Genomic DNA, 12399 nt, shown 5'->3' with positions numbered 1-12399 from the left:
TGTGTTCTAACTACAACTTTACAATAGCAAATCACTCAACCGGTAACAAACGTGATTTCCGACTGTAGTTCCAGCAAATTTCTGCTCTGTGTTTTCTTCTATTCTTCATTACTATTGATCTTGCACCAATTGTTTTCCCTTATAAATGATGACTTAGATCCCCTAACAATGGTACGAGTGAAGACTAGGCAATGGCTCTCTTGAACACAATAGTGACATTTGAAATTTTGGCTCCTCTATTGCCACAAGAATCTATATCTTCAATAGAGTATTCCCACATTCTCTTCACATGGGCAAGATCGAGTGCTCAATTACTATATTGAAAAACATAGAATGCTAAACTAAATAATACGATTTTATTTTGATGTTTATTAAGGATAAATTAACATTCATTCTGTAGTATTGTACCCCCTACCAGTTCTAGTCCTGGTTCAATTTTGATATAGCTTCAACCAAGGTCCGCCCCAGCTACCTTGCGGGTCATTTACCCAAATAAAGGTTCATGTATCATTATTATTTTGGTGCATTGATCTTAATATATCGTTGTTTATCCATGTTTTGTTAATAATTATTGAACTGTTCTTTATTATTTCATATGAGTTGTAATTATTGCTCATATTTGAAGGTGAATTTTTTTTTTTTTGTTTCTTTTTGTATCACTTCCTGAAAGAGTAACCCATCCAACTTTTGCGAAAGATTTCCTCAATCCAATCTACATTTATTTGGAAATGCATGGAGCCCTACATTACAAGATCACTAGTGTTTTCATTTTTCTTCATCTCATCTTTCCTCTGCATTCCTAGCATGCATTAATGCCAACATCTTTCTAATTTTTGCCTTTCTTCATAGATCGATCGAGGGAGCGTGACCAATCAAAAAGAGATTCAAGAGGCCGTAATGGATAAATTCTTTCTATATTCAAACATTAATGAAATGCTAGATGTAGAAATTATATGAATTTTTTACATTTTGCTCTTATTGCATTTATAGCATAATAGATTAAAGCTCAAGCCTATAGATCATTTATAGTTATATTAGGTGTGTGTGTGTATATATATATATATATACACACATACACACATATATATGCACACACACACATATATGCACACACACACATATATATACATATATATATATGCATGTGTATATATACAAACATTTACCCGTACCCAAGGAAAAAAATGCCATACCAGCATACCCTGAACCCTAAACCTATACAAGACCGACAACTTAGCATAGTACTTGAAGTAGACAAATCATAAAATATAACACAAAAACTGTATTGGGTAAGTCTCCTCTCAAATGTCCGAATCAATACAGATCACTAAGTTAAAAAACTTCATAAATGAAAAAGCAATAGTTCCTTGGAAATTGAAAATGTCCACACAACAATTACATAATTATAGTTTGTCATTGCAATACTCCGAAAAATAAGGGGAGAATTGTTGATAGACTCTTCAACTGTTGGAAAATTAAGGTTTACATTTTATAATAGTCACTTTAGTGACTCAGTGTTATATTTTAATTAATAATTAGTTGAGAGTTGGATTTTGTAGTTTGTCATTGCAATACTCCGAAAAATAAGGGGAGAATTGTTGATAGACTCTTCAACTGTTGGAAAATTAAGGTTTACATTTTATAATAGTCACTTTAGTGACTCAGTGTTATATTTTAATTAATAATTAGTTGAGAGTTGGATTTTGTAGTGTAGCTTAAGAAGTCTTGGGAAGTTACAGGAATGTAATGCTTTATAAGCATTTGAACGTTTGATTGGATAATGAACCAAAACTCAATACATTATTGTGCGTTATTTTATTCACTTCCATGGTTTGATTTGTGCAAAAATCTGTTTGCTCTACCATTTTTTAAAATGGTATCAGAGCATTATCCTATGTGTTGCCTGTGTAAAGTTAGAGCAAAGATCTGAAAAAGGTGATAAGAAAGGCGTGATGCTGAGCAGCAGTTTGTTGAGCGTTTGATATGAGTTTGCTAGCGATGTAGATGCTGAAGTAGCCACTGTATCTACTTTGTTTATATGCATTTGAAGTCAAAGATGTTTGTTGTGTGTAGAGTAAAGGATCAGAGGTGTTGCACGGAGGAAAGAGTGGTGAAATCTGGTGAGACAAAGGTATTTTTTATTATTTGAAATTTTTGCCGCAATTCAAAGCCCTTTATGAAGCCATAGGAATAGGATAATAAGTTTTTTCATGACATTAAGAAGTTCAAGGTTGAATTTTAATGTTGAGAAACAAAATTTTAAAGAGAAATAAGTAGGATATTTTACATATTTTGGAATGATATTTTGATATTTTGAATGGAAATCATATGTTCTTGCCAAGTTTGAGGGCCATGAGTTTCATAAATGGGAAATTAAAGTGCTATTAATTTTAATATATAAATATCTGTGCAATGTTGATGGAACAATTAAAAAACCACAAGATGCACATGAAGTGGTAAAATGGGTAGAACAAGATCACAAACCAATGGCATTGATTGGTCTTAGGTTGTCTGATACATATTTGCACCATATTGATCTTACCAAAACTTCAAAGAAAATATGGGATGGTCTTAATTCTTTATTTGGCTCACAAATTTCAAGTGCCAAGATGTCAATTAAACAAAAGCTTTTGGCTTGAAGATGAAAGAGGGTGAAAGTGTTGTTCAACATATTAGTACATTTGCTCTCTTCTTAATCAACTTGCTGCCATAAATTCTACAATAAATGATGATAATGACGATGCAAAAACTATTTTATGAAGTAGTATGGCTCCAAGCTTTGACAATATTGTATTTACTTTAAACAAAATCAACCCAAGCTTAGAGATTGTGATTACTTCTTCGATTGATGACAAGAATAGAATAACTAAATATCATATAATTACTGAAGAAACTGCTTTGTTTGTAAAGAAGGCTAACAATTCAACAAGGAAAATGTAATGTCCCCTATTTATACACTATCAATTATCAAAAGCAACATATATTTTACTATCTTCTATTATTAATTGAGCATAACTAATTAATTCCCTGTAACATAACTTATTAATAACCATGCCCAAACTTAAACCAATCCGACCCTATTCCCAAAAGAGAGCTTGGCTGCCTAGGGTGCTTGACACCACCTCCTTAATGTAGCCCAGATTACCGGAACTTGGTCCATTCACCCTTGGGGCTTGCAGCACAGATTTCAGGAGGAGTTCTTTCACCCTTGGGGCTTTCTATTGAAGTGGTTTTACTCTGCCCTTCCCTAGCAACACCCATCTCGCTTGCAGAACAGAAAATAAGGAATTGATTATGGTTTAGGACAGCTTAAAGGCATTTTTTTTGTGTTACAGGTATTTTGTTTGTGTTACAGGAATTATCTATTGTTTATTCATCTTGTTATATATTTATTTATGAATCTCTGATTTATATTATTGATTAATTTTAGTATTAGATTAATTGGTAGTCATGCATTTATTTATTTATATTTGATGGATTTGTATCACTGTAAATCTGGTTAATGCTGCTTACTTATACTCTTCAGAATGGATTACTGCTTTATTCTCTTCTGTATATAGTCATACAATTATTCTTTCTATACATCTATATACATACATACACATACATACATACATATATATATATATATACATACATACATACATACATATACATATATATATATATATATATATATATATATTGTTCATATCTTGAATAATATTAAATAATGATCACAGGATTATCTTTCTGCTTAACTTACAGTCAGCAATGAATGGTTATTAGTGTGCATACCTGGAAGTTCGAACAGGATATCACTCTGTGCGTGATCTTTCACCTGTGATATTCTTCCTTAAAATCCTCCGTGACTTTCCTCCTTGCAGACCCCGTGCTTTATACTGGAGCAAAGGCTGTGTCTGTTGGGAGAGACGTGGCTTATGTGGGGTCACGTCTCCCCTCAAGGGTATTTTGACTTTGTTTTGGCTGCCACCCCTTTGTTATTGGTAATCGGTGGCAATGAATAATTAAGTATTACTGTTACGTAATACTGAATATTAAATATTAAATATTACTATTAAATGAATATTAAACATTAAATTACTGTCAGGTAATACTAAATATTATATTAAAAATTATTGTTAAATGAATATTAAACATTAAATATTATTGTTGGACAAATATTAAATATTAAATATTATTGTTAGATAAATTCATTAGTAATATATATAAGGGATGGAAATGAGTTAGAAAGAGATAAGGTGATTGTGTAATAATATTTATATAACAATATTTATAGGGGGATATGACAGAAGAATACAAATTTTAAATGTTTCTACTATAATCAAAGAGGACATATTCTAGTGAATTGCATTCAATGTGCTCAAGATCTTATTGATGGTAACTTGAAAACCAATGATGCTTTGATGGCTACTGAAAATGAGATAGAAAGGTGGTTTTGCAGTACATGATCAAGATTCTTTTCACGATGACAATGACAAGTGATATCTTTTTTTAAAATTAATCAAGAATAATTAAAGGATGGAGGCAACAGAGGATGGAGGACTTCTATCATTTTGAGTTAGCTTCTAGCTCAAAGATGATACGCTACATGAGAAGCACCAATTTTATCTTTCATCTTTAGTCCCTTACTGGAGCAAGGGGGGCATGACAATTTCGTTTTTGGTTTGGAGACGATTGAGTTTGTCTCAATCTGTAGACATGGTGAGTGATACCCATGGATAATTGAGTTTGTCTCAATCCATAGTTTTGTAGGTTGTGTTACTATGGATAATGGAGTTTGTCTCGATCCACAAGTATTGTTGGATAACCAGGGCATTTGCTTGGACATGAGCAGTTTGAAGTTTTCTATGGAGACTTGGTAGATGATGTTTCTGCAGATTTCCACTTGGATTGTTGTAGTCAGTCCATGTTGTTCTTTCTTTCATTTTTGTAATGTAAACCTTAAGGTGGGTGTTGGAAAATTAAGGCTTACATTTTATTATAAAGTCATTTTAGTGACTGGCGGGGTGGTGGTGCTGATATAGTGTTGATGTGTCTTTTGTACACGACCAAACACAGAATAAAATACCTAAAGGTACCTTATCCTCTCTTCAACAAAGTTTCCCGACTACTGAAGATCTCGCCAAAGGATCAGTTGGAGTAACTCCAAGGTTCTGATATGTAGGTTCTCTACGTGTGGATAAGCTCTTTGCGGTACGATGTGATTTTGCTGGAATCACAAGGGGACTTACTTTCGACGACCTGAACGTCTGATTTGCTTTGGATATTACTGGAACGTGGAATTTCACTGGCCGTTGATTTTGAAAAAAAGGAAAAAGGATAAGGGTTGGAACGGGATCTATTTCTAACACTAAGAACGTAAGAGCAATGAATGACCTTTGATGAAATTCTAACTAAGTCTTGCTTTGACATGCTAGGATCATCTCCACAAGGTTAGTGCGATCTTCTAAGGAAAGCTTTATGATGTTTAGATCACCGCTACAAGCATGGACACCGTCAGGTTGATGCATATCAATGAAGAAGCGATAATTGAAGTTAAGCTTAAGCTGAATGATTTTAGTTGACTACGCAAGGCAAGTCTCCAATCAATAAACCGCTAGTAGTATGGATATACGAATTTCACCGTTGATCATACAAATTTCTTCCATTCACCTAATAACATGAAATCAAATTTGAGAAGTATAGAGACCATGCAAATTGTTGAATCGACCCATAGAATTCACCATTTCTTCAATGAAGTTTACAAGTCTTTTGCAACAATATCTTGGCAACAATCTTTGCCTTCTCTTTCTACTCTACTCTAACTATTTCCTACTCTCTGACTATTCACTCTTAGCTAACTATTAACTATTAACCTTTACAAATGAAGAGCCAGGGCTTTATATAGAGAACCCTTTACAGACAGACGGCTCTGATTGACTGAGAACCAATGGCTAGGATTACAAGAAACCCTAATTAGGGTTTGCTACAACAAACTTTCTTAGCCAATTAGAAAATTACATTTCCGGAGAGAGGACCAATAGGAAGCAGGGGTAGGTACACCGAAGTTTGTGCCGCCTCCGATGAGTCAGGTACATTGAATCTGGACACGCTGAGGTGGACCAATCCGACTGGAAGAGCAGTGACTGGGATGCCACCTTGTCTGACGTCTGCGTCTTGGTTGATTCTTTTGTCTCTGACGTGATGAATGATGTACTTCCTTTGCTTGATGAGGCTTCCTTATTGTCAAGTCTTCCTTCTCCAGTAGCATATCTCGCCCTGAAGTGCTGGCAAAGCCTTTCTTTGATATCATGTGGTCCCTTAGTGTGGCGAAGTGAAGGTTTTGGCAACTTCTTGAACACCTGTAGTTTTCCAACATTTCAAAACACCTTGAGTCCATCTTTGTGCCTTTGGAATGTCCTTGATGAGGATGGACTGGAATAGGTCGTCCTTGTCTTGGCTCCGTCTCCTCCCACCTGCAAAATAAACCAAAGGATGATTAAGCACATATGACATATTCATTTCAACATAGCATTTTCCACCTTAAATCATTAATGAGAAGACATCAAAATGGAATTTCGTTCAATATCCTCGCCAAGGACAGGCCCTATAAAAATTTCGCTAGACCCTTTGGAAGGGTTGGGAGCGAATTTTGACAAAGTTGCTCAATCAGACCTCATTTTCAACATTACTTCACCAAGATCAAGTCATTCACCTCCAAAATTGCCAAGGAATAGGTTTTGCTCAAGGACCTAGGCAAAATATTAGACCATTTAGGAATTTCGGTCTGGACCCTCTGGAAGGGTCAGGAGAGAAATTCATTCCTTGCTTGTTTTCTCTTGCTTAGCTCCATTCTTCCCCCTTGACTCTCCCTTTGGATCCTTCTCTCATGCTTGCAACACTTTGTTTGACCTCAAAATGGCTAGAAAGAAGAATTTCGCTAAAAATCATAGCCAGGGACAGGACCTATTTAGGATTTCACCCTGGACCCTTTGGAAGGGTCAGGAGCAAAATCCTTGTCCTAGCTCAAAATATTGGCCATTGGTGACCACAATCCATTCCAAGGCATGCCTAGGGGTTCTTCCAAGCTCAATCTACCTTGATCCACACTTAGCTTGACACAAAAATGAAAGGAAAAGGTGGATTTTAGGAATTTCGCTCTGGACCCTTTGGAAGGGTCAGGAGTGAAATTCTAGTTTTGAGCACATTTCTTCATTTTTTCAACCCCAATCCACCTCAAAAGGCAAGGACACATCATCTCACTTCCATCCACGCCATAAAAACCAAGGATTTGACCTTCTCTAAGGGAAAAATAGGTGTTTGCAAGAATTTCGCTCTGGACCCTTTGGAAGGGTCAAGAGCGAAATTCAAGATTTAGGATTGATTCTTCATTCCCTTCGCCCTCATTCACTTCCTAAGGAAAAAACATGTTGACTTACTTCCAAATACGCCCAAGGGACTAAGATCTTGGTCCAAACAAGGAAGAAATGGGTGTCTTCTTGGAATTTCACTCTGGACCCTTTGGAAGGGTCAGGAGCGAAATTTGTATTTTAGGACAAATTCTATCATGTCTCTCACTTCAACTCACCTCAAAGGTCAAGGAAACGTTGCTCCATTATTCCCTAAGCCATAAAAACCAAAAGTTTGACTTGATTTGCAAGGGAAATAGGTGATCTTAGGAATTTCGCTCTGGACCCTTTGGAAGGGTCAGGAGCGAAATCCTAGTTTTTGCTCAATTCCTTCAAATTTATTGGTCACTAGCAACTCAAAGTCATTCCTAAGGACATATCCAATCCTATCTCACCCTGACCCACACTTGACTTGGCACAAAACTGGGAGAAAAGAGTGGTTTTGTGGAATTTCGCTCTGCAGGAGCGAAATTCCTACTCTAGGCTTGACTCTTCATCTTTTCAACTCCAATCTTCTTTGGAAGGCAAAAAATACATCACTCTCCACCCAAGGAACAAGGTTTGTAGCCTAAGCAAGGAAGCAAATGAGGTTTATAATGAATTTCGCTTTGGACCCTTTGGAAGGGTCAGGAGCGAAATTCATCCTTTAGGCAAAATCTTCATCCTTCAATGCTTTCAACCACTTCTCAAGGCAAGAACATATCAATCCACCTTCCAACATGCCTTAGAAACCAACACTTGGCCAAAACTAGGAAGGAAATGAGAGCTATGGGGATTTTCACTCTGGACCCTTTGGAAGGGTCAGGAGCGAAATCCTCATTCTTGGTTAATTTTCTACTTCATTCCTCCAATTTTTCCTCAAACGTAATCAATTCAACTTCATTCCATCCTAATCAAGGCAATCCACCATGAAACTAGCTCCAAACAAGGCCAACCTAGGGCTTAAGGCAAAAAAGAAGGTCAAAAGGAGGATTTCGCTCTGAACCCTTTGGAAGGGTCAAGAGCGAAATTCTCCTTCCAGGTTGATTTCCATCATTTTATTGCTTCAAACCTTCTTTCCAAGGCAAATATGCATCCATGTCTTCCAAACTATTCCTTAGAAACTGCAAATTTGGTCAAGCTAAAGAGCAAAGTAGGGGAAATATGAATTTCGCTCTGGACCCTTTGGAAGGGTCAAGAGCGAAATCCTCATTCTTGGTCAAAACTCCTTCACTCTTCAATGCTTTCAATCACTTCCTGAGGCAAGAATATATCAATCTACCCCCACCACGTCCAAGGAACAAGGATGTTAGCCCAAACAAGGGAGAAAATAGTGTCTAGGGAGAATTTCACTTTGGACCCTTTGGAAGGGTCCGGAGCGAAATTCACATTTAGGCTCAAATCTTGGCTTCATTTCTCACATTTCTTCATCCAAACAAGTGTTTTGCCCTCAATAATGCCTAGGAATGAGTTAGTTCTAAGTTTGGGTCAAAGTAGAATGTCTTATGGAGAATTTTGCTCTTGGAAGGGTCAAGAGCAAAATTTGACATTTTGGTCTCTCCGTCAGGATTCATATATGGAATATAACATTTAAGTATAAGTTATATTCCATATATACTGTCAAGATGTTTGAGAGTGGTTTCGGACCTCTAGGAGTTATAATGCAAAATCTCGTTTTTGGAGGATTCTTCAATTTTCCAGACTTAGTCAAATTTCAGGATCAGGATGACATTCCAGACTTAGCCAAATTTCAGGATCAGGATGACATTCCAGACTTAGCCAAATTTCAGGATCAGGATGACATTCCAGACTTAGCCAAATTTCAGGACATTTGAAGATCAGGATGACATTCCAAACTTCATCACTCACCAACTTGACCTAACTCGGACCTTCAAAGATGATATTCACTCACCAAGCTTCATTGACCTCCTCAAACTCAAACAAGACACAATTAGCAACAAGAGCAAAAGTTTGTCCTAAGGAAGACTTTCAAAGATGACCCTAACCCAGAGCATCCACTGAATCACCTTTAGCTAAAACAGAACCTGCTCTCTTAGTGATCCCTCTGGCAACACTCAGCAAGCAAAGGCTAATAGACAAAACCCTAAAAGACCTAGAAACAAACCCCAGAAAGCAAAAAAGTAGGGGTCCCCATTTGCAATGAGGCGATATGTGAATACGTCACAACATATAGTTATACATATACTTATAGTACTTGAAAAACTAGTTTTGAAAAGTTGTATAACGGTATAAGAATTACAATTCAAATGAAACTATAGGAAATTAGTAAAATTATAACATAGAAAAATTTGAAATACTAAATCTAAATACGAAAATTTTTTGAATGCTAATTGCTAAATAAAATTTGACAAATGAAATTGTCAAATTGGAGATTTTTATTATAGCAAAAATATGAATATCTAATGTCATATGAGATATCACAAAGTCTATAAAGATGATTACATGATTCATCATTAAGATAAGTAGCAAATACAGATACTAATAGAAATAGCATTACAAAAGACAAAATGCCAAAATGTCAAAACTCAAAATGTAGTGAAGGGAGGCCTCTAATCATCTGCAAACTTCTCATCACTGGAACTGCTGGACTCCACAAGGTCAAGATCCCTCAAGCTTACACCAACCAGCCCCGCATCTGAAGTGGTAGGATCATCCTCATCAATCTATGAAAGCTCCTCTAGCTCTACATCCCATCGTGTCACTGGACTCTCCTTGTACACAAGTGTCTTGCGGTCCATGACACGCAAAGCACTGTGTACAGCCACAAGCTTCTCTGCTCTCTTAGAGGTGAGTATGTTCCTCTTAAGAGAGTGGATGAAGCTATATGTAGACCAGTTCCTCTCAACAGCTGAAGAACTGGAAACTTCGGATAGCAGACGGATAGCTAGAGTGGTGGTCAAAGATTTCGAACCATGACAATTCCACCACAAAAGTGGGTCCTCTTGTGCCATAGTTTCTATATCCATCTTTGTCGCAATTAAATAGCCTCTAAGAGTGGCAAATCTTCCCCACCCAGTGCGAATTATGTCGGCATCTCTAGAATCATACATCTTCTCTATGCACCTAAAGAAACCCGCCTTCACCTCATCATCTTGAATCGGTGTCACTCTACCCAGTCTAGCCTTGTACCACTTAGGATTCAAGGCAAAGGCAGCCATATGCAAAGGAGTGTTCAACTTGTTACATCTGTGCTAAATGATTGGCTAGATGTGCTCATTGTAGAATGCTACAGAGGGGTCCTTCATTCGGACAGTAGCCCTCATCTGGTCAAGCATAGAGTCAATGCCCTCATACACCTCTCCAAGGTTAGGTGCATTCCCATCCCCATATCTGATGACTTGGAATACTAAAGAAATGATGAAGACAATGTATTTTGTAACAATCCAAAACACATCACTCTTCAGTATCTCCTTCACCCTTCTCCCCGCTCTGTCTTGGCCTCGGCCCACCTATTCCACTCATTAGTCATAACCATGAGCTGCAATGCCTATTGCAACTCAATCATTCCTTCCAAGAGAATGAAATAGGATGCATATCCGGTCTCAACTGGTTTCAAGATCTCCTTCGCCAAGGTCCTAAAGAGTGCATGTGAAGTGTGGTGGTTGCAAATAAACATCTGCACATCTGTCGCATCGGTGACCACTCCTCTAAGCTCCGATAAGTTATGTTATGTATTTCATCCAAATGACTTAAATAGAACTATGGAGGAACATATAAAGATATTTGAGGACACTCTCCGCAACAAGCGGATTGAATATGCAGATGTTGCATGTAGGCTTTTCCCCTATTCCTTAGGAGAAGACACTTTCTACTGGTTTATTCATCTACCGGTATCTTCTATTGACTCCTGGGAAGGGTTGAAAACAGCCTTCACTGGCAAATATGGGATCCCCATCACACCTACGGAGCTATATCGACAGTTCGTAGAAGTAAAAAGGCAGGAACATGAACCGATCAGCTCCTTTAACAACAAGTTCCACAAGGCCTTTACCCGGTTGCAAGATCCTTATGTGGTGAATGACGCTTCAGCAAGGGAAATTTATTATTCTGCCCTAGATTACCTAACCCCAATGTTTGTCTGACAATCGCAGCCTACCCCAACCACATTGACAGAATCTTATGCCAAAGCCATGGAGATCAGTAAGAATTTGGGCCAGAGTGTTGCGGGACCCTTACTTCAGCTAGGACCGCCTACTATGCCCAACCAAATTCAAGGAATCAGTCAAGCTTTAGCTTGCCAAGTTCCTATCATGAATCAAATCCCACAACCAGAATATCTGCTCCTGCAACCTGCAAACCAATTGGTGCTCCACCCTGGACCACCCATATCTCAAATACCTCCTAGTCAGCCTATTTATCTGCAAAATACCGCAATATCTACCAGGACGCAGGAGGAGAAGGATGAAATGCGTGAGTTAACTGACCAAATGAGGAAGCTCTCTTCTGAGGTCACTTATTTGTGCAACCAAAATAATCAGTTGCAGAATAACCAGAGAAACCAGCATCAAGGCCAACACCAAAATCAGTACCAAAATCAGAATCATCAGAGGCCAAATAGGAAATGGAATACCCGTCCTAACAATGGTGGAGTTCCTACGCCCTTAGACAACCTGCCTGCATCTGAAAAACAGGCCAACAAACAAGGTATTTCTAGCAGAGGCTTCTCTATCCAATTGGTGCGCTGCATAACACCAACCAGCACTCGGAATTATAGTGCGATGAATTCCAGGTGGCAGCCAACATATTTCAGCGGGAAGTTGAGAATACAGTGTCTCAATCTACACCTCCCCCTACGGGATATGAGATAGTTCTGTCACCTAGGTATGATATAGCCTTGGTTCTGGAAACTTACATTCCTCCCTTTTTCTTCCCCAATCAGGATGAAAATGAAGTGATAGACTCAAGTTTTCCCGTAGAGGTGAATGCCTTCCAGCAGTACCAACGGGGCAACTGCGGGTATTACAACAACAACAATCAAAACAACAACAGTGGCCCATTTACCACATCC

At 37.8% G+C, this 12399-nt stretch overlaps 1 protein-coding gene across 5 annotated transcripts in view; it reads right to left on the bottom strand.

The window, feature by feature from the left end:
- The window catches only part of LOC131072404 (uncharacterized), a 190444-nt gene that overhangs the window by 65889 nt on the left and 112156 nt on the right, over positions 1 to 12399 (bottom strand). The gene's annotated exons all lie outside the window — the stretch shown is intronic.

The sequence above is a fragment of the Cryptomeria japonica genome, chromosome 7 (genome assembly GCF_030272615.1).
Source record: "Cryptomeria japonica chromosome 7, Sugi_1.0, whole genome shotgun sequence".
Taxonomy (NCBI): domain Eukaryota; kingdom Viridiplantae; phylum Streptophyta; class Pinopsida; order Cupressales; family Cupressaceae; genus Cryptomeria; species Cryptomeria japonica.
The sequence above is the reverse complement of the archived record's forward strand: the minus strand, read 5'-3'. Positions and strand labels throughout refer to the sequence as shown.